Raw genomic sequence first — 25,792 nt, 5'->3', positions numbered from 1 at the left:
TCACAGCCATTCCACATGAGCACACCTTGCACACACACTGTGCCAAGGTCCCTAAAGTATCTTAAAGGGATAAGAATCATGGACAATGGAATTAAAATATAGATTACACAACCAGGCCACCCTACGCCTCTGCCAAAACCCAACAATCTGACAAATTGGATCAGACCATTTAAAAGAGGGGTAAACGTGAGAGAGGGTAGAGAAATTGAAGTGTAAAATGCACATGTACATGCAACACATGCAAGGGATCAATCAGTGAGTGGGCCTGGTTAAAAATATTGTTGATATCACTCAACTCATGGGAAGATGATGGTCAAACAAAAGTTATCCAAGACTAAATGAATCGGTAATCAGAGAATACAAAAATTGTTTTGGACCTCAGACTCAGGCCTAACTTATACAGTTGAACTTGCTATCTAGAAACAAAAAGGGTTCTTTGGCTGTCCCCATGGGAAACCCTTTTGAAGATCCCCTTTTGCTTCAGGTAGAAGAACCCTTTTGTGTGCCATGTAGAAGCCCTTTCCACAGAGGGTTATACATACATAAAACCCAAAAGAGTTCTACCTGGAACCAAAAAAAGGTTATACTATGGGGACAGCCGCAAAAACCTTTTGGAACCCTTTTTCGGAGAGTGTATGAGTTACTTTGGGTCTACAGTCTTTAACATCCTCAGCCTCCATAGGTCTAAGAAGCCTATGATCTGGTGTGTTCAATCTCTGCTATACGGTATCATTACTAATACACACAGCCTTTCTCTGACATTACAATTTGGCCATTTTCCAAATCATACAGAAAATGTCAAACGTGCCCGTACAGGATTTGCTAAGAATACAAAGTAACTTTTTTGTTTTGTTTTTCTGAGATACGTTTTCTGACACAGTGTGAAATGTTCCCAAATGTTGTCGGTTCATTTGCACATGAATGAGATGTACAGAGTCTCTTCAGAATAGACAAAAGTGTTCACCCCTTCCCCCAACTACCAAAAAAACCCATTATGAATGCTAAAATAGGATTGTGGCTACACTCTTCAAGCTTAAGAGACTGGTAGAACTCTCACCTGTTCTTTCTATCTCATTTCCACACAAGCTACTGTTCTCTCTCTCAATCTCTTTCTGTTCTGTGTTTTATTATTTTTTTTCCTGGCTAAAGAAGATGTTTCTGCCCGAGGTCCTGGATCCTGAATTCAGTTGATATGTGTGGCAAAAATATGGTGAATTATGCATCGTAGTCAAATTGCTTCTGTATTTTTGATGTATGCTACAGCAGGCATATTCTCGGGCCTTGGGGTAGCAGTACTGGAGTCAGAACATTGGGATTAAACCCATATAATAGAATGCCTCTGGTGCCCTGCGATCCCAACCCCCTCACTACTCCTCCACAGTGCAACATGGGTTTGTTACTGTGTAATACACACACACACACTGCTTAATGACACTGAGCCTTCAGTCATCAGATGACCTACCTCTGGAACATGGACTCAATACTCTATGAGTAGCCATAGAGGGCATCTCTATGAACACATGATGCTTAATAACTGTGGTGTTTCCATGTCAATGTAGCCTCAATTTTACATGCAGGACCAGTAATAATCTCCACTGCTTTGTTCTAGCCTAGTATTACCAAACATATTATATTCACAATACTATTGTGTTCATGTAATATTAATCAAATCAAATCAAATAATAGTATTAAATAAAAAAGTGTTATTATTCTCAGAACAAAATAATAAAACATATTTCACGTTTACAAAATAACCTTACAATTGTCTTCCATTAGGCTACTTAAATCAAATGTAATCAAATCAACAAATGCATGTGTTACATTTGGTAACGAGATTCTCCGTTTAATTAAAGCATTTTGTTGTTCGTTAAAACATGTAAATGTCATGATGGAATTACCGAATTATATTTTGCAAAATCGACGATCAGAAGAAAACATTATAACTAAAGCATAATGCGACACAAAATGCTATTGTGGCGAGAAAAACAAGAAATGTCAATGATTTGACATAAATCAAAATAGAGTTGAAAGAACTCCAAATATATAAATCAGAAGAAGAGTTACTTCAAAATATACAGTATTTGCTTGAGTACATTTTTTACTACTGTCACAAGATGTTGTATATATTTTGGGGGAAATCATTAACTCACTCATACCTTTGAACACACAAGCAACTGAAATGTTAAAGTGTGTTAAAATAGGCATATTCAATACATTCTTTATCAGGTCATGCGAGTGTGGATGGGTCTCAATAAACATTACAAAAAGTACTAACTTCCAATCAGCCATGATGAAGTAATCTCAGAACTGATAACGAACGATGCGATAATGCTGTGTTAAAAATGAAACCAAGTTGACGTGCGTGTTCCAAACTTTCGGTTACTTAACGTTCCTCCATCATAGACACGCGCGTATTTCTGTCGAGAGCGCGCTCGCCCACAGGCATGCAACACACAACACATTACATTGTGATGGGAATACTAAAATGGATGCTCACATTTACAGTAGCCTGTTCAATCACAAAGATAAATGTTCTATCCTTATATTTTCGTACAGCAGGTCAGATGTGATATACGTTTTCCTGAAAACACGGACCTAAAATAGACCCAAGTGTCATCAATTGTGCCGTACCAGTAAACATATTATAATAACCTACGTTTCCGATTTCATAGTGTGATTGCAAATAGTAAATGAAAATGTAGTATCAGGTCTATGTACAGTAATGTGTGAAATATGGCGTATATAGGCTTCGTATCAATATGCATTTGAGTTTAGGCAGTATAGGCAAGTCCCTGGCATAGATATTAAAATAATGGTCATCTTCAAGTTCCACACACACACACACACTCACACACACATGCAATAGTGTTCGTTCTTTTTGTGAATCCAACATAAAATTCTGAAAGATAACAATGCACCCAGCTTTCAAACATTGTGCCGCCACTCAAAATGTTCGGCATCATCCTTAGCAATGTGAGTAGAACCCGCATATCAGACTTTCATTTTTTTTCTTCATTTCGTTACATGGGTCAGAGGCTGTTGCTAAGCTACCAAACTCAGAATTCGTAAGTTTAGAGAGAAAGATAATAGGCCATTTGCTTCTTGGGGTGAAAACAAAAATAGACATTGAGTTTGTAAATTCAAGACAGCATCAATGTGAACCTCAGGCTGGTGTCACTCAACAGTGCACACAATGAAAAAGGGGCATAATGAATAATAATAACAATAATAATAATAACAATAATATTCATAATAAGCTTAACAACAATAATATAAATGATCAGCTGTACTTGTGCTAAATTGCATTGCTTCCTTGATGTAGGCCTACAGCACAGGGTAAAGATGATGCTCAGGGCATGAAGGGTATGGACACAGAGTAGCCTTACAGTACAAGGGTTTGAGGGTAGCAATAATAAGCATAAGTCAAAGGGACACGTTTCAGGGAATTCAATTACTATACAAAAATAATCCGTTTCCGTGTTTTTCTCATTTGATCCTCTGACAGCTCATCGGGGAGTTGGGGATTACAGACAATAGGTAGTGTTAAAAACAATTCAAACATTTGTATACAGAATGGATCCGTTTTTTACATACAGTGGAGAGAGAAGGAACCAGAACAATACAGAACTTATTTGCTAGACACAACTATGACACAGACATTGTTATGCAAACAATGAAGCACTATGGGTATATCTACTAACCTATGAACATCCCAATGAGTATAATTTACCCATTATAGGAGTTGAGAAATAAAGTTGACATCATTAGAAAGAAGTTATTATCCTCTTTTCTACTGTAGGTATGTTATAAATATGTATATATATATATATTGTTGTTGCTAGCAATATTCATAAAAACATTGAAATAAAAAATAAGTTTCCCAGCCCCCCCCAAAAAAAACAAAAAAAAAAACAAATGGCAGACCCCCTGCAGTACCTCCTTGGACCCATGGGGGCCATGGACCCCCGGTTGAATAACACTATAGCATGTATGATAGCACTATAGGCCTACTGATAGTATCTACACAATAAGGGGTTATTTCAAGATGGCAACATGGCTGTACATCCTAATGTAAACCTAAAACAATGGTACCACACTCTAAATATGATAGAGCATACAATGTATGGCGCATACATACATTGAAAAACAGTAATCGCCATTCGGGCTCCCATATGGCGGCACACAATTGGCCCAGCCTCGTCCGGGTTTGGCTGGGGTAGGCCGTCATTGTAAATAAGAATTTGTTCTGAACTGACTTTCCTAGTTAAATAAAGCTTAAATAAAATGTATATAAATATATTTCTGCAGAAAGTAAACACACATACAGCAACATACTGGCCACACCAAATTAAATGTGATATCAATGTCCTGTAAGGCTGCACACAGGCAGACAAAATGCAATAGCCAAATTACCCCTCCACAACAGAGACTGACATGACAGTTTGGTTAGAAATGCACAGCATGTTCACACAACCATCTTCGTCTCCATCTAACATTTTGTCTGAAACCCTCTTGTCTACTTTTTGTTTCTCCAGTGTAATGAAATGCAGCATGGATTTGGGGCAGTAAAAATGTATTTTCATCTAGATTAAAAAACAAGTGATTGTATAAAAAATGTTTTGGCTGCTTATGCCAGGTGCTGAGACAGAGACAAGCCTCCATCTGCTGGGGGCCCTGGTGGCAGCCAGGCAGACAGAGCAGACAGATACATATCACTGTGGGAAAACGGGTAGCAATGTCTCAGACACACACACCACACACTGCATTTCAATCTCAAAGGGTCCGGCCCAGATCCCTAATTTATTAGGCCTCAGCACCACATGAAAAGTCGCTATGATTTGGCTGTAGGTGGCGCAGTACAGGTTAGGTAGGCCTTGAATCAAAGACTACTAGGGCCTCCATCACCAGATCAGATGAGTATGTAGGGCTGGAAGCAGGAAGGAAATAGTATTAAACTGATAAGAGGAAAATATGGGATTAAATGTTATGGTGATGAGTTGGGTTGTATCCGGAGTGGTATGCCGCTGAGTGATTTATATTATACTCATACACATTGAAATAGATGGCTTATTTTATAGGCTACCATTTGTTAGGCGGAAATAGTGTTCTCAAATGTGCAATATTACAGACAAAGAAATCATACCTAAAATCGGAGTCTAAACGTCCTAAATTGACAAGATGTTGCATCAGCCAGCAATGTAACAATCTCTCTGTAAATTACGCAGTCATAAAACTTGAATATAGGCCTATAATTCAGAGAGATAAAAAACAGGGCTTGTGCCTTGCTTATATTGTTTTGCCACCTTTGCTCATACGTGGAATAGTGAACAGTGGATGAACCATAGCAAAAGGCTCCCAAAATATATTCTAATCTACAAAAGGCACAGATCAATCTATCCTAATCTGAACATAGTGAGTAAACATGTCAACATAGTGAGGCTAAATCAGACAGTCACAAGTCAATTACACTGAGGCACGCAATGTCCAAAATATAGTTCCAATCTGGGCCTATACAACCTTCATGAACAGCCCCCATGGCCTCATAAACAATGGCCAGTAAAACATCCTGGAGTATCCTAGATTACTCTCCGGCCGAACGCTGAGCCAAGCCCTAGGTATACTGCAGCAGGCTAGGCCAGGCAGGCAGGCCTAGCTATATCACTCTGACCTGTGGTGCAGTCCCCTCTGTCTTCTCTCCTCGCCACCCCTGTACATGGGGACTAGGAGTGAATGAACCACAGTCGATGTAGTTAGCTTGTTTAAAATTCAACAGTAAATCCAAAAGTAAATCCCATCTCCCGACCAGAGAGTGCATGGGACTGGACTGGATAGCGCATCAGTGAGATAGATGGACACTTGTCCATCCAAAACAGGTTGGCATAAATAGGCCCTGCAATCGGGTCATCTCTCACCACCCAGCCAACCATGCAGGCCTTATCTCGCCCTCACAATCGCCTTGGATTCACTCAGCGGTCCACGTTTCGAGTCCGGAGAGCACCCACAGCCTGCCTGTCAATGATATAGTCCTCAGTGTATTTACTGCCGTGCAGGCCTCTCTGTCATTATGATCTTTAATCAGATAAACAGCTGTCAGTGACAGTTACCAGCCTGTTAAGGTATATGGCTAAAGCAAATCACACACAACTCAAAGTACAGTACCCAATGATAAAGGAAGCTTTAGCTTTATACGGCCATATTAACACACATTTATGTGCCGCTCTTTCTCTCCACACCTCCTAGAACATTCTGATTGGACTGCCCTGTGTATGGTGGTTTGAGTAGATCTACTTATGAGTCATCATCATCATCATTGTGTATTATGTATCTGTCTGTAGGCTTTCTTTAGGGCTAGATGCTATGCCTGGGAGCAAGGCACACAGTACACTGACATTTTCTTTTCACCTCTAAAGTCTCTGGCTTGTTCTAATGACAGCGTTATACACAAGACCAAGTTATGATGATACAAATAACTACAATGTCCCATTTGACATAGGCCAACTAACTTGAACAAACCTGCTATATGCACAAAAATATGCTGGTGATGATGGTACTGCTTGGCAATATGTTAGCCTCCCCCAACAGCAGTTCCATCAGCAGTACCACTGCCTCAATAACCTCATTCCTGTTGGTTGAAATTAAAATAAACTATTTTATATGGCTAGACATTCCACTGTGGCCCCCTACTATCAACTTTTAGAGACAAAATAAAAAGCGCATGCAAACACATTTCTCTCTGATCTGGGCGAGGCACAGCAGCTTGCCAACATACTGTAGCTACAGGCCTGCCATATGGGTCTTATGTCTGATTGTTATATTCCATATAGCTTGATAGCAGCCCGCAGTGCACGTGACTCACTAGAACGGACCAATCAGTTGAAACAGTTATGTCGATAAACGTTTCTTCTCACCTCCGGGTCATACATCGAACCCCAATGAGGCCTACATAATTAATGAAATAGCCTAAACATCATGCAAAATGTATATGCCACTGCAAGTCCTTTCAATTAATCCTCATTAGGCAACATTATCCGCATCTATAGATTCCGGGTACCACTGTCACGACCACCCCACATCACTGTGTTTTTGAATGGAGGCTATCTCCATTCTCCGGCTGAAACGATGTTGCGATTCTGACCACTGTCTCCCCATACATTTCCTCGTAATGCCATTTGAGGTTATAAATCCGATTTGAGCCTACATTTATTCCATCTATAGCCCACTGGTTCACCGGAACGTCCACCGCTGCGTTTTACGGTGCTTTCGGCGGGCACAACCTAATCTCAGTTCCAGGGCTCGCTGTCTTTCTCCGACAGACCCTGGTCCAGATTTGCCGCGCTCCATTGGCGGTTCCTGAAGTCTGAAGAATTAGTTTATACATTCGGTTCTCTAGCTTTATGATATCACATAAACTCATTCAGCTAGATAACCAAAGAGAGAAACTAACCCACGTCTCTTAAAGGGACCGCCGCGTGCCGGGTGCTGCTTTAGTGCTTCTGTTGTGGTCACATGGTGCCATTACATTCGCTTGTATGCAGGCTCGAGCTCTTGCTATCAAACACACACAGACACACACACACGCACTTACGCACTTGCAAGCGTGCGTGCGTAATAAGCTATGGGGCACGATTTCAAGAGCGTGCTTATATATACCAGGATGTATTATGTATTTATGACACATTTGAATACATATTGATTATACTTATGATACGACCCTGCAATGCATGCATGTTATACGTCTGATTGTAATGTTAAAATAAAAAGCTTCCCTATATGCACATGCTTTCAAAACTACCACCTCAAGTTCAATCACTTGTTCTTAGTTATATAGGCCCAGTACTGTAGCCTAGCAGCCTACAAGTCCTTCACAAACGAAACTTTTTCCTCACCAATGCCAAGCCATATCAACACCATATCAACAGTGCCAAGTCTGCAACAACAATGTCAGGGATGGGTAACAAAAGTAACACTGCTTCCACAAAATCCCTTTAATATCGTAATGCACCCCAAACAACCACAGTATACTTTTGTTTTAAATGGCAGCTCCCATCGACCCATTCAAACCAGACTAGCTTCAATATTTAGTAAATTAAGAAATAAATGGGTTTAAAGCATGACAAACTATAACAACATGAGCTACAGCCTGCTATAACGACTTTACAAGTAAATGTCAACAACATCGTTGATAGAGAGAACAGATCATCTTGCACTGAACTTCAGTAAAAGCACATAGTGTTAACAATTTGCTCTGGAATGGATACGGAGTAGAATGGAATAAAAGGCCATGCATTATAGGCTATAATCTGGCATTGGCCCTGGATTCAATCAAATTCAATAAAATAGATGGAAAGCTATTGATAATATCTGAAAATATTCAACAACAACTGATACAAATAAACAAAAACTCATATAAATACTTTGTTATATATGCGGAAGGAGCAAACGACTATTGATGATGTTTTAATCAAAAACATAACTCTTGATTTCTACACATAGTCTACAGACTCTATTCAGACTGTTCTTCATTTACAACATTGTCTTGTTGATGATTTGATGAAGAACACAAAGCCACTTCTGACACCCAAAACAACACAGACCAATAGACAAGGCATATAAATGATTCCCCAAAATATGTAATACTCACATTTAAATCATGATAACACAGTCCTTCCGTTGTAGGGATTCAGCTTTTGTAATCAAATGGTACACTAAAGGCTTACATTAAAAAAATCATAACGGCTCAAATAGGCAAACAAGCAAGTCATGAATTCATATTAAACTCCTGATAGAAAGCTATTTGGTCAGTAGAGTGAGAGCCACGGATCCACACAAGCGTCAAAATATGTTCCATACGTTGCCGGTACATTCATCAAACAAAGCCTTTTACTCACACTGTCTCCGGGAGCACTATGCATACCGGTCATAACACATTATCGAGAAATGCACCGAGTGATACCACAAAACGAGGAGAAGAGAAAACGACGCAACTGTCATGGTCAGAGGCACCGGGAGCTTGGCTGGAGCAGGGAGAAACTCGCACAGGCCACGGGGGTCACACGGCCTATAGAAATGTGATGTCACCAGCATTAGGCATGCATTGACACACATGGCTGAGAAACCCTGGGACACTGTGGTGGACACGGCCGTGACCAAGCGCTCTGCAATAGCCTCAGAGTCCATAATAGCATATAACTTCCCTCTCCGGTTCACGGTGCACAGGCATCAGTGAAAAAATAACGATTGTATCTTTGATGCATTGCAGCTCACTGAATAAGCCTAAAGGCTAAATAAAGCTGGCTAAAAATCAATACTATAACAAAAATAATAATTCCCCTCAAATAAATTACTTTTTAAAATAATATCTTAACAAACTAGGCCAGTATGTAGCTCCTGTTGCCATGTAAAAACCTAAATGACTAACGCCAATGCTGAAATATTACTATGTTATTATTGTACAAGGCAGAGAGAATACTTACGCCTATTTGCGAATGAGGTCAACCCACAAGTGTACTTTCATCTGATTATTCGAGGTAGGAACAGCTTTGCAAACAGATACACATGATCATGAATATCCATTGACAACGAGTTGCCATTCAATAACATCATAAGGCCTATGCCACTTTCCGCTATGGAGGTGACCATACTGCTTTGCCACACCCATTCTTGTTGAATATGGATAAGAAAGCCTATATGTCGCTCGAGTTTATAGGCAACGCTCACCAGTATAACGACATAATAGACCTATAGACAGACCTATTGCATCTTGTTACAGAGTTGAAGACATAGGCCGTGCATTTTTTTTGTATACATGTGTAATAAAGACTGAACATGTTATTAATCGTTTCTTAATCATATATAATTTTTCATAATGTACAACATAATTTTACCAACTTTGGAGTATTTGGAGCCAAATAAACATAATTTCTGTTTTTGAATAATAATCTAATACCACGAAATGACTGCCCTTTTAGCCTACTGGTTGCATGCTTTACATAAATCATCACACACAATGTGCACTTAAATCAGTTAAGCTGATAGCTGTCATTGTAGTTAAAATGGTAAGCTATATGAAATAGGGCCTTTATGTCCATTCCTCAATTCATGAATTTAATATTAAGATTGAAATTAATTAGACCTAAAAAATATATATATTGAGCGGTGTGTATTTGCGTTTATGAGAGATGATTACATAGTTGGCCTGCAGAGAGTAGGCCTACTTTATAGGTTTAGTAATCCGTTATGAATTACAACTACGCGAGCACAAACAGCCACATTCACTCTCTCTCTCTCTCTCTCTCTCTCTCTCTCTCTAACACACACACACACACACACACACACACACACGCGCGCACATACACACACACACATACTGCACCCTCCCTCCTCCACACACACACACACACACACACACACACACACACACACACACACACACACACACACAATAATTACATTTATAAAATAAATATAGGTCTATCAATAAAGTGAAAGTGTAATAGTGCAATTGTTACTACTATTATTACTAAGCATTACTCATAAAATAGTATGCTAATAGGCCACCAATGGACGATGTTTGACTCTTCTGCCGAGACATCCCCTATTCATGAGAAAATGGAATTTCCCATATGCGAGATGTAAAACTGAGACCAGACAATGGAATGAACCATTTCACTGGATCAAAATTACAAAACATTATAACGAGTACATGGAACAAGGCTGAAGTTACTGTACAACCTTGTTTCATTCAGATGAATAATAGTGTGTAGGCTATTTAAATAGTAAATATCTATCGATTTTAATATTTTGAGGCGACACCTTAGCCTAAAGACAACCAATTTCCCACTATTGATATTACACATGAAACGTTACTTTAAACCTCGAAGCTCTCTCATGTCTGACGGTAAGGGAAACCAATACCTTATCTAATGACATGACAATGTAAATGTCATGTGAAATTTCATAACGCATGGGCTACAAAGCTTTATGCATTATTAGGCCTACTGTTACCGAAATTAGATTTTTATTCACGCATTCGAAAACCCAAAGTTTTCTGTCAGAGGATACTACCCCTGTCATCAATCTATCCTGAAACATTTCTCTTCGTTTTATAATTGGAAAGTTAAAATATCATTAGAGTAAACTTATCATGTAGCCATTTTTAGGGAACAATTCCTGGATTTTCACAATGATGTGTTGTTAGCCTAAATATTTTCGCATATATATATATATATATATATATATATATATATATATATAATATTAGGCTATATATATATATATATATATATATAGCCTAAAGTCACTTCATATTTCTTAGTCACATGCTATTAATAAATGTGAGCATAGACATTGTTATAGTTAGCAATCTACTATGCAGAAGTTCATGAAAACATTTAATGATTTAAATATTCACAAAAACCTCAGTAAATATATAAAAGACCTTTACGTGTAATGAATGGTGTGAAATGAACTAGTTACTACATTATTACCTATAGTAAACTGAGAAAATACATTAACAGGCTACAACATGAATCTCTCACGGTAGGTAGGAATGTTATCTAACCGACTCGCCTATCTAAATAGATCTGTTGCAGATAATTATCTTTAGTGAATAATTGGCTTAAGTATAAATTATATTAACTCCTATAACTCCTACACCACACACGCACGCACGCACGCACGCACGCACGCACACACACACACACACACACACACACACACACACACACACACACACACACACAAAGAGAGAGAGAGGGGGGGGGGGGGGGGGGGGGGGGACACAGACAGAAACACGGTTCCTAATTCACAGTAGAAATTGGTGCCTATCCGATTGGTGCCTATGCCTATCCTAAAATGTCTATTTGGCTCCATAACCTATAAGCTCATATGCATCAGATGACCTTCCTCGCTAACGTAAATTAGGCCTATACCGGGACAGACCTTACCGCCTCTCCTCATAAAAAGCTAATATTCATGACACCCATTGCATACTCCTCACCTCATGACACAGATGAATATGATGGACAGGCGCTGACTTTAGCCAATAATAGCTCGCGCGCTCGGTTTTTTATTATTTGGGATATTCTGATTAAATCTGTTTTTTGCATGAGTTGTAGTTTCTCAGATATTTTTGTAAATATGTTTAAAAGTCATAGGCCTATTAACCATTGAAACAAAGCAACCCCACTAGATGAGATCGTAGTTTCAGTGGATTTTTTTAAAGACATGAGCAAATAGATCGAAGCCTGTTCACCAGTGAAGATAGGCTTATGAATCGCCTTTCTTAAACAAGACGAGTAATGTGACTAACATGATACCTAAAACTATAGGGGAATTAAGGACAATGGTAAATAGATGACAAATGGTCAAATTTGTTTTCTCGAGTGTGTGTATTATAATTGTCATGTAATCAAACAATGGAATTGTATTCGTCACATGCTTCGTAAACAACAGGTGTAGACTAACAGTTAAATGATTACTGACGGCCCGGCCCCTCCCAGCAAAGAAGAGAGAAAGAAAATGTTGAAATAATAAGGTATAGCACGTAATAATACAAGTAATAATAGATACAGAATAAGTAATGATAACTTGGCTATACACGGGTAAGAGTACTGAGTCGATGTGCAGGGGTACGAGGTAATTGAGGTAGATATGTACATATAACTATGAATAAAGTGACTAGGCAACAAGATAGATACTAAAAAGTGAAAAAAAGGTTGGTGCAAAAGAGGTCAATGCAGATAGTCCCTCCCGGTAGCTATTTGGTTAACAATTTAACTAACTATTTAGCAGTCTTATGGCTTGGTGGCCTTATTTAGGCATTCTAAACATTTAGAAGCAATATTTGCATCTGTAAATGTCAGATAAACCGTTAATGAGCGTTGTGACAATAGTTTCATATCCCATCTTTGTTTTTGTGTTTTGTCTTACCTTCCTAATTCTGTACAGGTGACGAGTAGTATACATATACAGTAGACATATAAGTAAACAGTGTCAAGTGAATTCATTTGGACTATCACAGTACCAGACACGCCCCCTCCCTGCGTCATGTCCTGTTTTATAAGGTTCCATCATAGGCCACTGTCCACATGGCATACCCTACACCCCTCAAACTCAACTCTGGATCTTTTCATTTCCCCCTCTAATCAGAGACTGATTTAGACCTGGGACACAAGGTGTGAGCAATTAATTATCAGGTAGAACAGAAAACCAGCAAGCTCCGGAACTCGTAGGTTAAGAGTTCAGTAACCTAGGCCTATACTGTAGCCTATGACTATGAAGTTCTGGTAGCATATATACCTTTATAAATGAAACTATTTTCTACAGTGCCTTACACGTTCCCTATTATTTTAATAATGTGCATGCCATCCCCATTCAGTAGCCTAACATTAATAGGAGTAAGTCGATTAAGGTTGCATTCATTTTACAACGATTGAAAGTATTTTGCGCCATATTTTCAATCAATAATGTTACGGTAATATCTAGGCTTTAACTTTCAAATGATAATAGTTATAATATTGTGTTCTAGTCTATTGCTCATTCATTGGTCATGATGAAGTAGGAGTTTTTCTAGAGTTTAGCCTATTTCGTCCTATCAGCGAATAACCTGCTGCTCTCACCTATAATTAAATCTATAGTTATAAATATTAATATGGAGAGAAACAGTGCTAAATACCATTTCCCCAGAGGAAATCAGATAAATAGCTAGAATATAAAGTATAAAAAGAGCTGTTAGAATGAACGCGGCTATAGAGGCCCTGTCCTTGGAGCTGAAACGAATCCGCCTCCTTTACTTTGATGCTGCTTTTGCTGATAGCACTTTCAACTTGAAAGTACGAATAGTGCACTATCGTAAACACACCCCATACATCTTTGTCATTGATACAATGATAACATAGGTCTAGGGATAGATTGGGAGTTTTGAGAAGTCAGTATCTCGCTTCACAAGAATGTGTAGCCTAGCATGAAGAGTAGGCTATTATAAATATAGGCGAGTCAATAGGCTATTAAATCGCATAGCCTACAACTCTCTTTATCGCATATAGAGAATAAAATAGCTATTTATTTAACATTGTCCACACCTTTTGACCTTCACACCCTTTAACTTTTCGGTGGAAATATCACATCAATACAATAAGTGCATGGTAGTTGGCTAATGTCATGTTCCCATAGGTGGACAAAATACAAAATGACAGATTTCTTTCCCGACTTCCTTATGAAATGTATAAACCCTAAATATCACAGCTAAAGCAATGTTACTAGTGTAAAGCTGACACACTCATAGCAAAAAAGAGCATGGAAATGATTTACCTTAAGGCAATTGCTTATGGATGAAAGTCTCTCTCTGATTTCAGCACCTGTTGCCTGTTGAAGATATCCATCAAATTCAATGTCAACTATAGAAAACAACAAGTTGGTGTTATACATAAACATATGTAATTATGCAAGGACAAAATATTATTATCAGAAAAGGTGCTCTATTTCAGATGGTGCACAGCACAAAATTCACCGAAGCTGACAAAAGCCTATTTTAGCAGCAAATTTTAAACAAAAATAGCTATTTTTGAAGACGAACTGGCAGCATAACAAGCTTAGTCTACTTAGAAATAGTCTCTGGTTTTTAATATGAAAATTACAGTATCAAGATATAGCCTACTGTACATCACCCAGTGGGTAAAGGGAAAGAGAAGAGCTCGCGCACACACACGCGCGCACACACACACACACACACACACACACACACACACACACACACACACACACACACACACACACACACCTGCTACTACTCAATTGCAAAACTTCTGCCCATTTAGAACGTATTTACTTTTGATCCACCAATAAGGTTCATAATAAAACAAGTCCAGGCCTATAATCACATAACATAAGAAGAATCTGTATTTCAACTGGTCACAAATGTCCTCAAAAAATCTAAACGGAGAGTGTGCAGTTAGTATTTTCCTCAGTGATCTTAAGGCTTGGTAAAATAACGTTTATCTAAAATAATACAAGCATGTTGTGTGTTGCCAAGATTCTCTGGGGTCTATTGTTGTCCTTTGCAAAGGCCTGATTAATTAATTTCACACTGTAGCTCCAGAGAAGATTTTCCCACAAACAACTGACCGAGAAAAATGTAGCCGCAAAGAAAGAAGTCAAAATCAAGTTCAACAACGTGCAGGCGCTCATTAGCATGACAATGATGTCTGGGCGCACAGAGGTCTTCTTAACAAGAGGGTCTGGCGTCAGGACACTCCACCTCCCAGACCCCTGAACATTTTCCCAGGCTCTCCTAACAATCGCACAACTGTTTGCTTTAAACGCCAGCGCTGGGGCCACTCGGTTCACCCCATCATTACTCCACGGACTGCACAATGGACGATTCCGTTAAGACATGACATTACATAGGGTATTAAAGCCGACATACTACTAACGTTTTCTTACTTTTAAGTGGAAGTAAAAATGTATCTATCATTTCAAACTTAGTCTACTTTAATAAGCAACAAAAACAAACAATGTATGATGATGTATATGATTTATAATGCTGTTATTATTAGTAGTAGTATTCTTGTTATTTTTATTATTATTATACTTTTGTAAGAAGTACAAAAAAATGGGTAATACCTACGCAATACCAAAGTTTACAGTTTATTGATCTTATATCCAACTGAAATAAGATTGACAACCCGTTGGAATAAATCTAATGCATACTTACATACCGTGAACTTGGGGTAATCCATTAAAATAGGCCTTACTGATGTCCAAACTGAATTTCAGTTATAGAAAAACTCTAGCTCTGCAGCAGCAGTGTAGAGTTTGCTGCAGCTATACGATATTGAACCAATCCCATAGAGAGAAAAAACCCGGAGCTATCTGGATGCACTTTAGCTATACAATGAGTCAATCCACCCCGGAGCAGTTTATGCCAAACACTGACTTTACTTTTGCTTGAGTGGCCTGAGACAAGCCAACTAGCAGAGACGACTCTCTGATATGTGCAAGTAATCAGTCTGCAAGTCAGTCCCGCACCACATTTTCTCACCGCTTCGGAGGGAAGCTGCACATATCTGTCATTGGTTCCCCTCACAGGCCCGCCTGGTGTGGACGTGTCCAGAAACCCAAACAGTTCTGCTCCTCTATGCATTGTCCATTGTGAGTTGCTGTCTATTGTTCCAACTCAGCGTGAATGGTCCTTTTCCCTTTTTAGTTACGCCCATTATCTTTTTCTGAATCATTCGCTAGACATAAGCAAGAGACAGATAGATGGGTAGGCTATAGTGTGGTTGAGATGGGAGAGACATGGGAGGGATGAAGTAGAGAGACCTATAGAAGGGACCCAACACGACTTGGATGCATGAGCAGAGAAATAGAATGCTTGAAAGCTTTTGCCCATCACTTGGTGTCATATCAAATCAAATTTTATTGGTCACATACACGTGATTAGCAGATGTTATTGCGAGTATAGCGAAATGCTTGTGCAAGACGCAATACACCAGAACACTGTCTGACAGCTACTTCTCATTGAAACCAAACCTTTACCCTTTAGATACGTTTTACATATTTTCACAAAACATAAAAGTACAACTCCATCTTCCAGCTCCAATTTCTTTGAAGTCGACTCTCATTCAATCCTCGTAGAAAGGCGGGATTGCACAGTTCTAATGAGGTGATTAAAATAAATGCCGGCACCCATTTCAGCACCATAGCACCAGCGGAGAGGGAGTGAGTGACCTGTCACTGCAACTACTGGTGCTGCGCCTGTTGCTTGAAGTAGCCTAAACTTGCGTCAACTGCTTGCCTAGTCACGGAGTCACAGCGCGAGAGACAGAGAATACGCACCAAGCCTTCAGTCCCTTCCAGAAAAAAGCACGGAACATGCAAGCGCAATGACAAGAGGTGGATAAGACACCGTTCCTATTCTAACAGCCGAGCACAAGAACGAAGCTCTGCAGCCTCCTCTACCACTAAGAGAAAAGGCTCGGTGACTACGTCTCCATCCTCTGACCGGGCGTAACCGTGCTCTGATCAAGAGTATTTTCACATGCAATAACCGACTTAACGCCTGTAATAAATTAGCAGATACCACATTTCAAAAAACGATGGATGATCTGGTTGCGGATGGATTCAGCGTTGGGTTGAAAGATACGTGCTAAGTCCAAGCTTCTTATATTTTACTACGTGAGTGAATACGTGCTTACGTCAGGCTCAGGGATAGGTTACCCTGCTGAGTCACAATTTAATGCTATTGTGAAAGGGTTTTGGTATGTAAGCTTGATACTGGCAAATAACAATCTATATTTCAAAATAATAATTTATCTCTGTTGAATATCTGAATATAATGGGCATCAAATGTATCAATTAGGCTACCCCCCCAAAAATGACAACCTTTGCAAGGTTTGAAGGCTCCTGACAAAAAATACTCCTGGTGAGATGAATTACTGTGTGTAGACACCTGCATGGCCTATATTTAGCATAATGTAGCATAATGTATTTACTCATTGGAAAGGCATAGGCTACTAGTCAATTAACAGAGATAATATTAATACCCACCAGCGTTTCGTTCGATGTACTATCTTTACAGTCTTTCTCGCAGCTCATCTGACCAGAGACAAAACCATGGAAATAAAAGTGTAAAAAGTAACCCAACAATAATAATAACAGTAATGTAATTTATCTTTCGATGCATCTTAATTAAAAACTTCAATGTCAATTTGAGAAACATGTTTATTTTGATATAACAACCTCAATCTTTAACGTCAAGGGCAGCAGAGCTTTTTTGAATTAGCTGGCCTCTAACTCGGGCCTCTACGTTATAACAGGGCTTTATTCCCAGTGTAAACCTATATCGTATAAGCAGTAAATTGGGCCAAGGGAATAGTTGATTTTATTTTTAAGAATATAGGCAACTTTTATGAACACATGTACATCCACACATTATGTATTTAATTATCAGTAGGCTATAAAATGGAACTCCTGAATCTAACCTATACTTTATCCATTAAGGATATTAAAGACCTTGGTTGTTGTTGTTCTTGCTCAGGGATGCCTACACTTCACATAACCACAACGTCTGGAATATTCTTAATATTACATATAAAACATATTAGGATCTATTATGATTATCATTATTATATTCGCAACTTATTTATATTGCATAATAGGTGCAATATTTCGTATAAATGACATCAACAGCATTTCACCTAGCCTCAATGGCTTCGCGTGGTAGCTAGCCTACTGCAATGGAGTATCTCACTGTAAGGTCTGTAACATACCTGTAACTGCATTGCAGTAGGCTAGCTGATACCATTTAAGCTAGGTGAAATGCTGGAATTTAATTTTCATAAATTAACAGTTCATGTCAGATTTATACAAAATATTGCACCTATTATGCAATATAAATAAGTTGCGAATATAATAATAATCATAACAGATCCTAATATGTTTGATATGTAGTATTAAGATTATTCCAGGCGTTGTGATTATGTGAAATGTAGGCTATGTCTAAGTGGCATACATGAGCGAAACAACTATTTGGTACATAATTTGGCTTTAATAGCTCTTACCAAATAAAATAAAATGTTATTGGTCACATACACATATTTAGCAGATATTTTTGCGGGTGTAGCGAAATGTTTGTGTTTCTAGCTTAAACAGTGCAGTAATATCTAACAATTCACAACAATACACATAAATCTAAAATGAAAATAGAGAGTACTTTTAGACATTGCAAAATTCGTGTGAATATAAGCTGATAAAATGAACCTACATTATAGTTTTGAGATTCACAAATGTCAGCATGTATCTCGAATCTGTGGCAATTTTGTTCAAATCATAAACCACGTCAAGAGAAAGGACTGAAGCCACTGCAGAAAGAGCGACCCCCATTGGACGGAAGTAGCAGTAGTCATAGAATGCACGGCATTTTATGACAAACATTGATGAACAACCTGTTGTACAAAATTAAAAAGCTATTGTTCACACTTTTATTATATTGTAAGGAAATTATAATCATTAGTCGTGGCAATTAAGTAACATGGTTGTAGCAGTTTATAAACCGTTTGAGCCACATCATATTGCATATATTTTAGGTGCTACAGGCCTATCACATTTGGTAATTTTTAAAAATTGCAGTCAATAAACATTTTTCATTAATAATGTGGATGACATAAAAATGGAAATAAGAAAAATCCAAAATTAAAGATAAAAAAGTATGCTCGTAAAAGACTCCATGTGATAGATTAGAGGTTAGGTACTATAAAACTCAGATACTCATCACTCATTAAACGTAGATCCATAATTTGATTGTCCTTGGTATTTTAAATATAAAGAAAACAATTATTGGAGTTATCATGTTGTATTAAATATAAAGAAATCCCCATAACAACACATTCAGTTTAAGTGTCAAATAGCAATTCCAAGAAAATAAAAATAAGAAAATAAAGCCATCACTATCGTGAATTAACACTAGACGCCTAAAACACGTAAATGTATATAGTCTCCCCACTCAACACATGATTCCATGTATTCCACACAATGCATAGATTATGTTAAATCATTAATGGTGTGTCGTTATATATTCATAGGTGTGGATGGGAGAGATGGCTGGAATGACCCATGTGTTGCATACAGTAAGATTAATGAAAACGGTTGAAAAACCTGTACTGATACCGAACACAATGAAATTCTATCGAGATATTTGGTGAGGAAATCTATACATTTACCGAAAGTGAATCAAATGAAGCCAACAACACTGAATTGAATGTCATGCTGATATTTTTTGACGTTAATAAAAAAAAGTATAGCCCAATGTACATTTTGATAAGCTACCTAAAATAACGTAATATGATTCTGGGTTGACTTTTATTTAATATGTTGAAGAATAATTTTTAGTACATTGTATCAATTTCGTGCTAAATTAGATTATTTTTTAAAAATCTGAGATTAACATTCATACAGTATTGTGCAGTGCAATGCTTATACACTGAACGCACATTCTTGTTGTATTCTATTGAATTTTAGTTTCTCATATTTTTTATGTTTCAACCTGGTCTTAAGCCATATTACTTATCGCTGAAAAAGGAGGTGGTAAAACCTATGACAGCCACATAGACACTTGCTGCCCAGCTACAGTAAAAATCGGCTACTGTATCCTAGAAATGTGTTGTATATGTCATCTCTGTGTGGAACACCTGATCATTTTAATTCTATTGGTCAAAGAACACAATCATGTATCCATTTTTCCAATGAAGTGAAACATACAGTATGCTCAATCTAATATAAAATACTGGTTGTTATCATTCTCTGAACAGTCAATATGATGGGACATATAAACTCACAGCAAAAGATCCTTCAAGGGTAGAATCCACTTAAATACTTTGGTGTGAGGATACAATTATTAGGATTGATTTGGATAGAAGAGCAGGAATCGCATGGATCATTTAGAAAAGGATGGAAATAAAACACCCAAATGTCTGAATATAACATGTAACATATTGAAGTGTGTATATATTTGTGACCCAGATAGAATCTAACTGATAGTTTCAGTGTCTTCTTAATGCACAATATCTATTCGTTTTATAAATAAATATGTATTTTGACAAAGTCATATTATCTTTGATACCAAAGAGGTTTTGTAAAACAAGGTAATCACAGTGTTGAAAAGAAAATCATTGGCAACTCTTATGCCATCTTCTTACTGCATCTGGCTGTTGCCATCCTTATCCTTACTGCCTCCATGCACAGCTATTCAATAACCATTGCATGACAGTTTGGAGCTTTGATATATATTAAACTCGTATATATCTGTAATATAACTGTAAATGCAATAATTACCTTGCCATAACTGGATTTCTGCCTGAAGAGGACACTGGTGAAATACCTCTGATACATCTTACCGACTGTAGATAAATGGGATTCATACTAGATGCTATATTGTCCCAAATGTACACTCTGTATATTTCACCATATTCTAATAGAGACGGCTCTCTGAGTCTTCTAATTGGTGATTCATTTCAGAAAACATTCTTTCATCTTTTTCCCTCTGATGTGAGTGTGGGGGGTGAGGAGATAGAGAACAACATACAGCATCAGTCTACTGCCAGACCGCTGCATTAGACTGTAAATTACTATAATCATATTCATTTATTTCCATCATATATGCACATTTTAATTCTCCTGTAATTTACATAGATAAGCAGCATAATGTAAATATTGTAATCTAATGCATAATAGCAGAATCAATGCAATATTGCCCAACCTAACCAAGTGAGTGAGAAGAATCTGAGCCAAATCTAACGTTATAGAGAATCATGCACAAAGATTAGTACATTTGTGTCTGTCACTCACAACAAGCCTGTGATCTGATCAGCCATTGATAGACAAAAATAAAATTCCAAATCAATAGCTTCAGAATTAATCATATTAAATAACAATATATATAGCCCATAAATAATTGATTTGAATATGCATCAGAATTACTACACATACACCCACACAAAATCACAGAATTACCAGCATCAAGTTCAATGGTTTACAAGTGACCAAATAAAGGGTCCCACTTTAGGGAATTGTAATAGCCATACTTCAAAGGGCTTGACCCCACATAAGGGCATGGGGGTCATGCATCAAGCCAAAGAGAGAGCAAATATTTGGGGTAGTGGGATACCTCCCTCAAGCACGCAAGCCCTACACCAATTAGTACTGACCTAACATGCCCATGACCTATTGTGAGCTATGTCATGATAGGACTAATTTAAAATCCAAGTTAGCTTAATTGGAAATGAAGACAATCACGTTTTTATTGGATCTAGATTATCAAAAGATGAACTCAACTGTTTGGTAAAATGAGAATAAAATGGGAAACAGTAGAACCTGTCTAATAGCTAAGTAATGCTCACAAATACTTAGCCCTATCATCAACTCAACTTGTCCCTGCATGCTATTTAGGGTGGAGACATTTTGAAGGTGTCCCCACAGAAAGGCCAAAGTTTAGGGGTGTAGGCTGACATCAGTCAAAAAATCTACAGAGCAGAGGGAATAGCAAGTGCCCCTTCCAGCCACTGGAGATTCATAAGATATAGTTTGATTTACACTGAGTTCATTGAATTTGGTCATCAGTGCTCTCTCAAAACATTAAGTGCATAACCACTCTGATGTTTTGCAATGTCATATAAACCAGAAGAAATACATGCATAGACAGCACCCATCAATACTAATCCTGCCAGGGCCTATGTCTAGTAACCTTTACTATGCAGCCTTCTCTACCATGCAGCTACTACACCAACCTCCACATAAGCTGGTGAGTAAGGAGAACCAGAGGCAAATCTAACACCAACAGTCATTGTCCAAGCAACACAAGTGAGTCAGGAGAGCAGTGTTTGCACTGATGCCATGCCTTATGACCTGAAATGTACAGTATACTGTATATGTGGAAAGTGTCAGCGGAAATGTCCACTGACTCAATGCAGAGGCTCTCATAGGGATAACATCTATCTGTATCATCAATACATATATCTTCTATATCATCGGTGAAGGGAAGATTAGGAGGAAATATGATACTGGAATAAGCACATTCTGGATTCTGTCTACACACATGTTAAAGAAATTCTGACAAGAAATCATGTGTGAATGTGAATACATCAATAACACATCAATAAGGATGTTAAGTGTGAGGTAAAAACAACCTCAACTTGCACTGATCTGAGCTTGAGTAGACCTATCATGTCACAAGAATTCCATGTGATAGATAACATCTATCAAGTTAAGATTATTAGCTAATAATCGTAACTTGATAGGTAAGGTTATTAGCTCTGTCTCTCCACAGCAAAGACACATATAATGAATCCCATATTTTATGCCTAACAACATAAAATGTGAGAAGGAAATATACATTCCAAATAATTACATTCTCTATTATCGTGATGCACGACTCAACTTTATACCCATAGAATTGTATTAACTTAGTGTAATTGTTGAAAAAACAGAAATGATAACCGATAGCCTAATGCACATGCATAACGCATTTTTTTTCTTCCAAATGAAGGGATGCAAAGTAGCCAGCTTTGAGGCCTATATGTGCAACAAGAATAACTAATCAAATAACTATATGAAAGTTTATAAACTTACAGTGTGTTTCCTGGAGAGTTCCTGCAGAGAAAGATGCTTATTCGTTCCCTACCATGAGAAAAAAGACTCGATTCTATCTGCCACCCCTCTTTAATTACAAAACAAGCTGGATTTTATGTTAATGAGCAGTGACATCAGTCTCAACCATTTGCGCAGCAGAAAGGAAGGGGGCAAGGGTCAAATTCTCCTCTCCTTTCCCATGCAATTTCGACGGTCAAGTTCAAGCACAAAGATTTTTGGGACAATTGTCATTCAAAACACGTATGTGTATAGGGACATATGCAAAATTCGTTGAGGGACAGAGACCTCAAATATTTTTACCATTTAGGCATTTTGGTAGGGCCAGCCATTTTGCTATAACTAGGCTACTTGTGGAATGTGGAGATGAAATTAAGGTACCTCGAAAATAATCATTAGTCAAATTTGAATCAATGATGTGAAATTTGGCTCAATTTAATTTTCTAATCATCGGTGAATATTTGAATTCAGAGGGAGGTCTACATTTGGATACAATTTAGATACAATTCTCATCAAATAAAACTGGAATGATATGTAAATGTAGAGTAGGAAATACAATGAAACCTTTCTCAATGTATTATTTCTTCTCCAAACATTCCTCCTTAAAAAACAACCATCATGTTGTAACAAAAATTAGCATTCAGTTTCACTGTCTCAAAATACAGTAGGCCTATTATTATATGGTCAGTAAAGTTAATGGTGGGGTAACAGAAGAGAAATAACAAAGACAAACATGAGAAGATTTAAGATGCAAAGGGTGTATACAGTACCAGTCAAAAGTTTGGACACACCTACTCATTCAAGGGATTTTATTTATTTTTACTATTTTCTACATTGTAGAATATTAATTTAATGAAGACATCACAACTATGAAATAACACATATGGAATCATGTAGTAACCAAAAGAATGTTAAACAAATCAAAATATATTTTATATTTTAGATACTTCAAAGTAGCCACCCTTTGCCTTGATGACAGCTCTGAACACTCTTGGTATTCTCTCAACCAGCTTCATGAGGAATGCTTTTCCAATAGTCTTAAAGGAGTTCCCACATATGCTGAGCACTTGTTGGCTGCTTTTCATTCACTCTGCAGTCCAACTCATCCCAAACCATCTCAATTGGGTTGATGTCGGGTGATTGTGGAGGCCAGGTCATCTGATGTAGCACTCCATCGCTCTCCTTCTTGGTCAAATAGTCCTTACACAGCCTGGAGGTGTGTTTTGGGTCATTGTCCTGTTGAAAAACAAATTATAGCACCACTAAGCGCAAACCAGAAGGGATGGCATATCGCTGCAGAATGCTGTGGTAGCCATGCTGGTTGTTTGCCTTGAATTCTAAATAAATCACTGACAGTGTCACCAGCAAAGCACCCCCACACCAGCTCACCTCCTCCTCCTGCTTCATGGTGGGTACTGTATATATGTATTGACTGGTACTGTATATATTGCAGATGTGCTAGAAAATGGCTTGGAAATGACATTTAAAAAATAAATTATAAATTGTAATTTTGATTTGTTAAGAAAAGCTTGAGAGATGTACAGCTAATCTTTTAAGTCAGATAATTATTTGTACAGCAATTCCAATTACTCCATCACAGAACACAGATGTTTATGCACGCACGCACGCACACACACACACAAACACACACACACACACACACACACACACACACACACACACACACACACACACACACACACACACACACACACACACACACACACACACACGCACACACACACACACACACACACACACACACACATATATACACACACATATACACACACACACTTGTCCATGCTGGCCAAAAGAATACTACGGGATTCTATGAAGACCAAGAGCCACGTAGTGTAATATAATTACCTCTGTACATTTCAGTAATTATGCAAGTACACACGTGCACACATTCATGAAGTCAGAATCCTGAATCAGTATGATGACAAACTGTAGCAAATGTGCTACACACAGAGTCATGCTAATCCAGTTTGGCTTGGTTCAGCTGACTTATCTGCATTTATGTAGCCTAAACCCCTAATCAGGGATACTAAGGGATGATCTAAACAAGTGAATATGATGGTTTCATTGAATTTCATCCTGTTGCAGGTGTGGCATTGGCCCTTTGGACTTCCTTTTTGTCTCATAAAGTAAGGAGAAAGAATGGAGAACTACTCTAGGCCTAGTGCACGCAATGCAGATGTTTGTTCTTGCTTAGAACCAGTCTAAATCAAATGAGGTGGATGGATGGATGGTCATCCAGGATAACCAAAGGTACTGTATATACCTCCATTAGACTATGCATACATGCCTGAACATGCAGAAATGTTATTACTTAACAATTCCAATGTTATTAGGCCTATTTAGACTGAGGGTGGACCACACAAATGATATACAAAATGCTACAGCTATCATAACTGAGACTGTAGCTGGATTTTCTTTCTTCAATCCCATGTTATGCACAATGATCACTTGGTATTTTGTTATTGTCTAAATTACTTAAGACACCAGTCTGCATGAGCAATGACGACACCAACAAGAAAGAGAGAATCCATTATCTGTTAAAGTGTGGTAATACAGGACAGGCTTGACACTTTCATGTGCTGCTTGACACATGTCACTCTAGCAGTGTTAGTCACATGCCAACTGGTTA

The 25,792-nt window shown here is 38.0% G+C and overlaps 1 long non-coding RNA gene across 6 annotated transcripts in view; it reads right to left on the bottom strand.

Annotated features, from left to right (window-relative positions):
• The window catches only part of LOC118945307, a 68,003-nt gene extending 44,834 nt beyond the window's left edge, over positions 1-23,169 (bottom strand). The window contains exons 1-2 of one of the 6 annotated variants that reach the window (XR_005040444.1): positions 23,122-23,165; positions 14,311-14,364 (exon numbers count right to left, since the gene is read on the bottom strand). This is a non-coding gene — a long non-coding RNA (uncharacterized LOC118945307). Of the gene's footprint in view, positions 1-8,641; positions 9,224-9,473; positions 10,248-14,310; positions 14,365-15,712; positions 17,140-23,121 lie in introns of those variants that run through there. The other 5 variants (XR_005040433.1, XR_005040441.1, XR_005040456.1 and 2 more) reach the window with 5 other exon arrangements.
• Between the last annotated feature and the right edge of the window lie 2,623 nt (positions 23,170-25,792).

This window comes from Oncorhynchus mykiss, chromosome 1 (genome assembly GCF_013265735.2).
Source record: "Oncorhynchus mykiss isolate Arlee chromosome 1, USDA_OmykA_1.1, whole genome shotgun sequence".
Taxonomy (NCBI): domain Eukaryota; kingdom Metazoa; phylum Chordata; class Actinopteri; order Salmoniformes; family Salmonidae; genus Oncorhynchus; species Oncorhynchus mykiss.
Note: the sequence above shows the minus strand (reverse complement) of the source record. Positions and strands in the feature narration are given on the sequence as shown.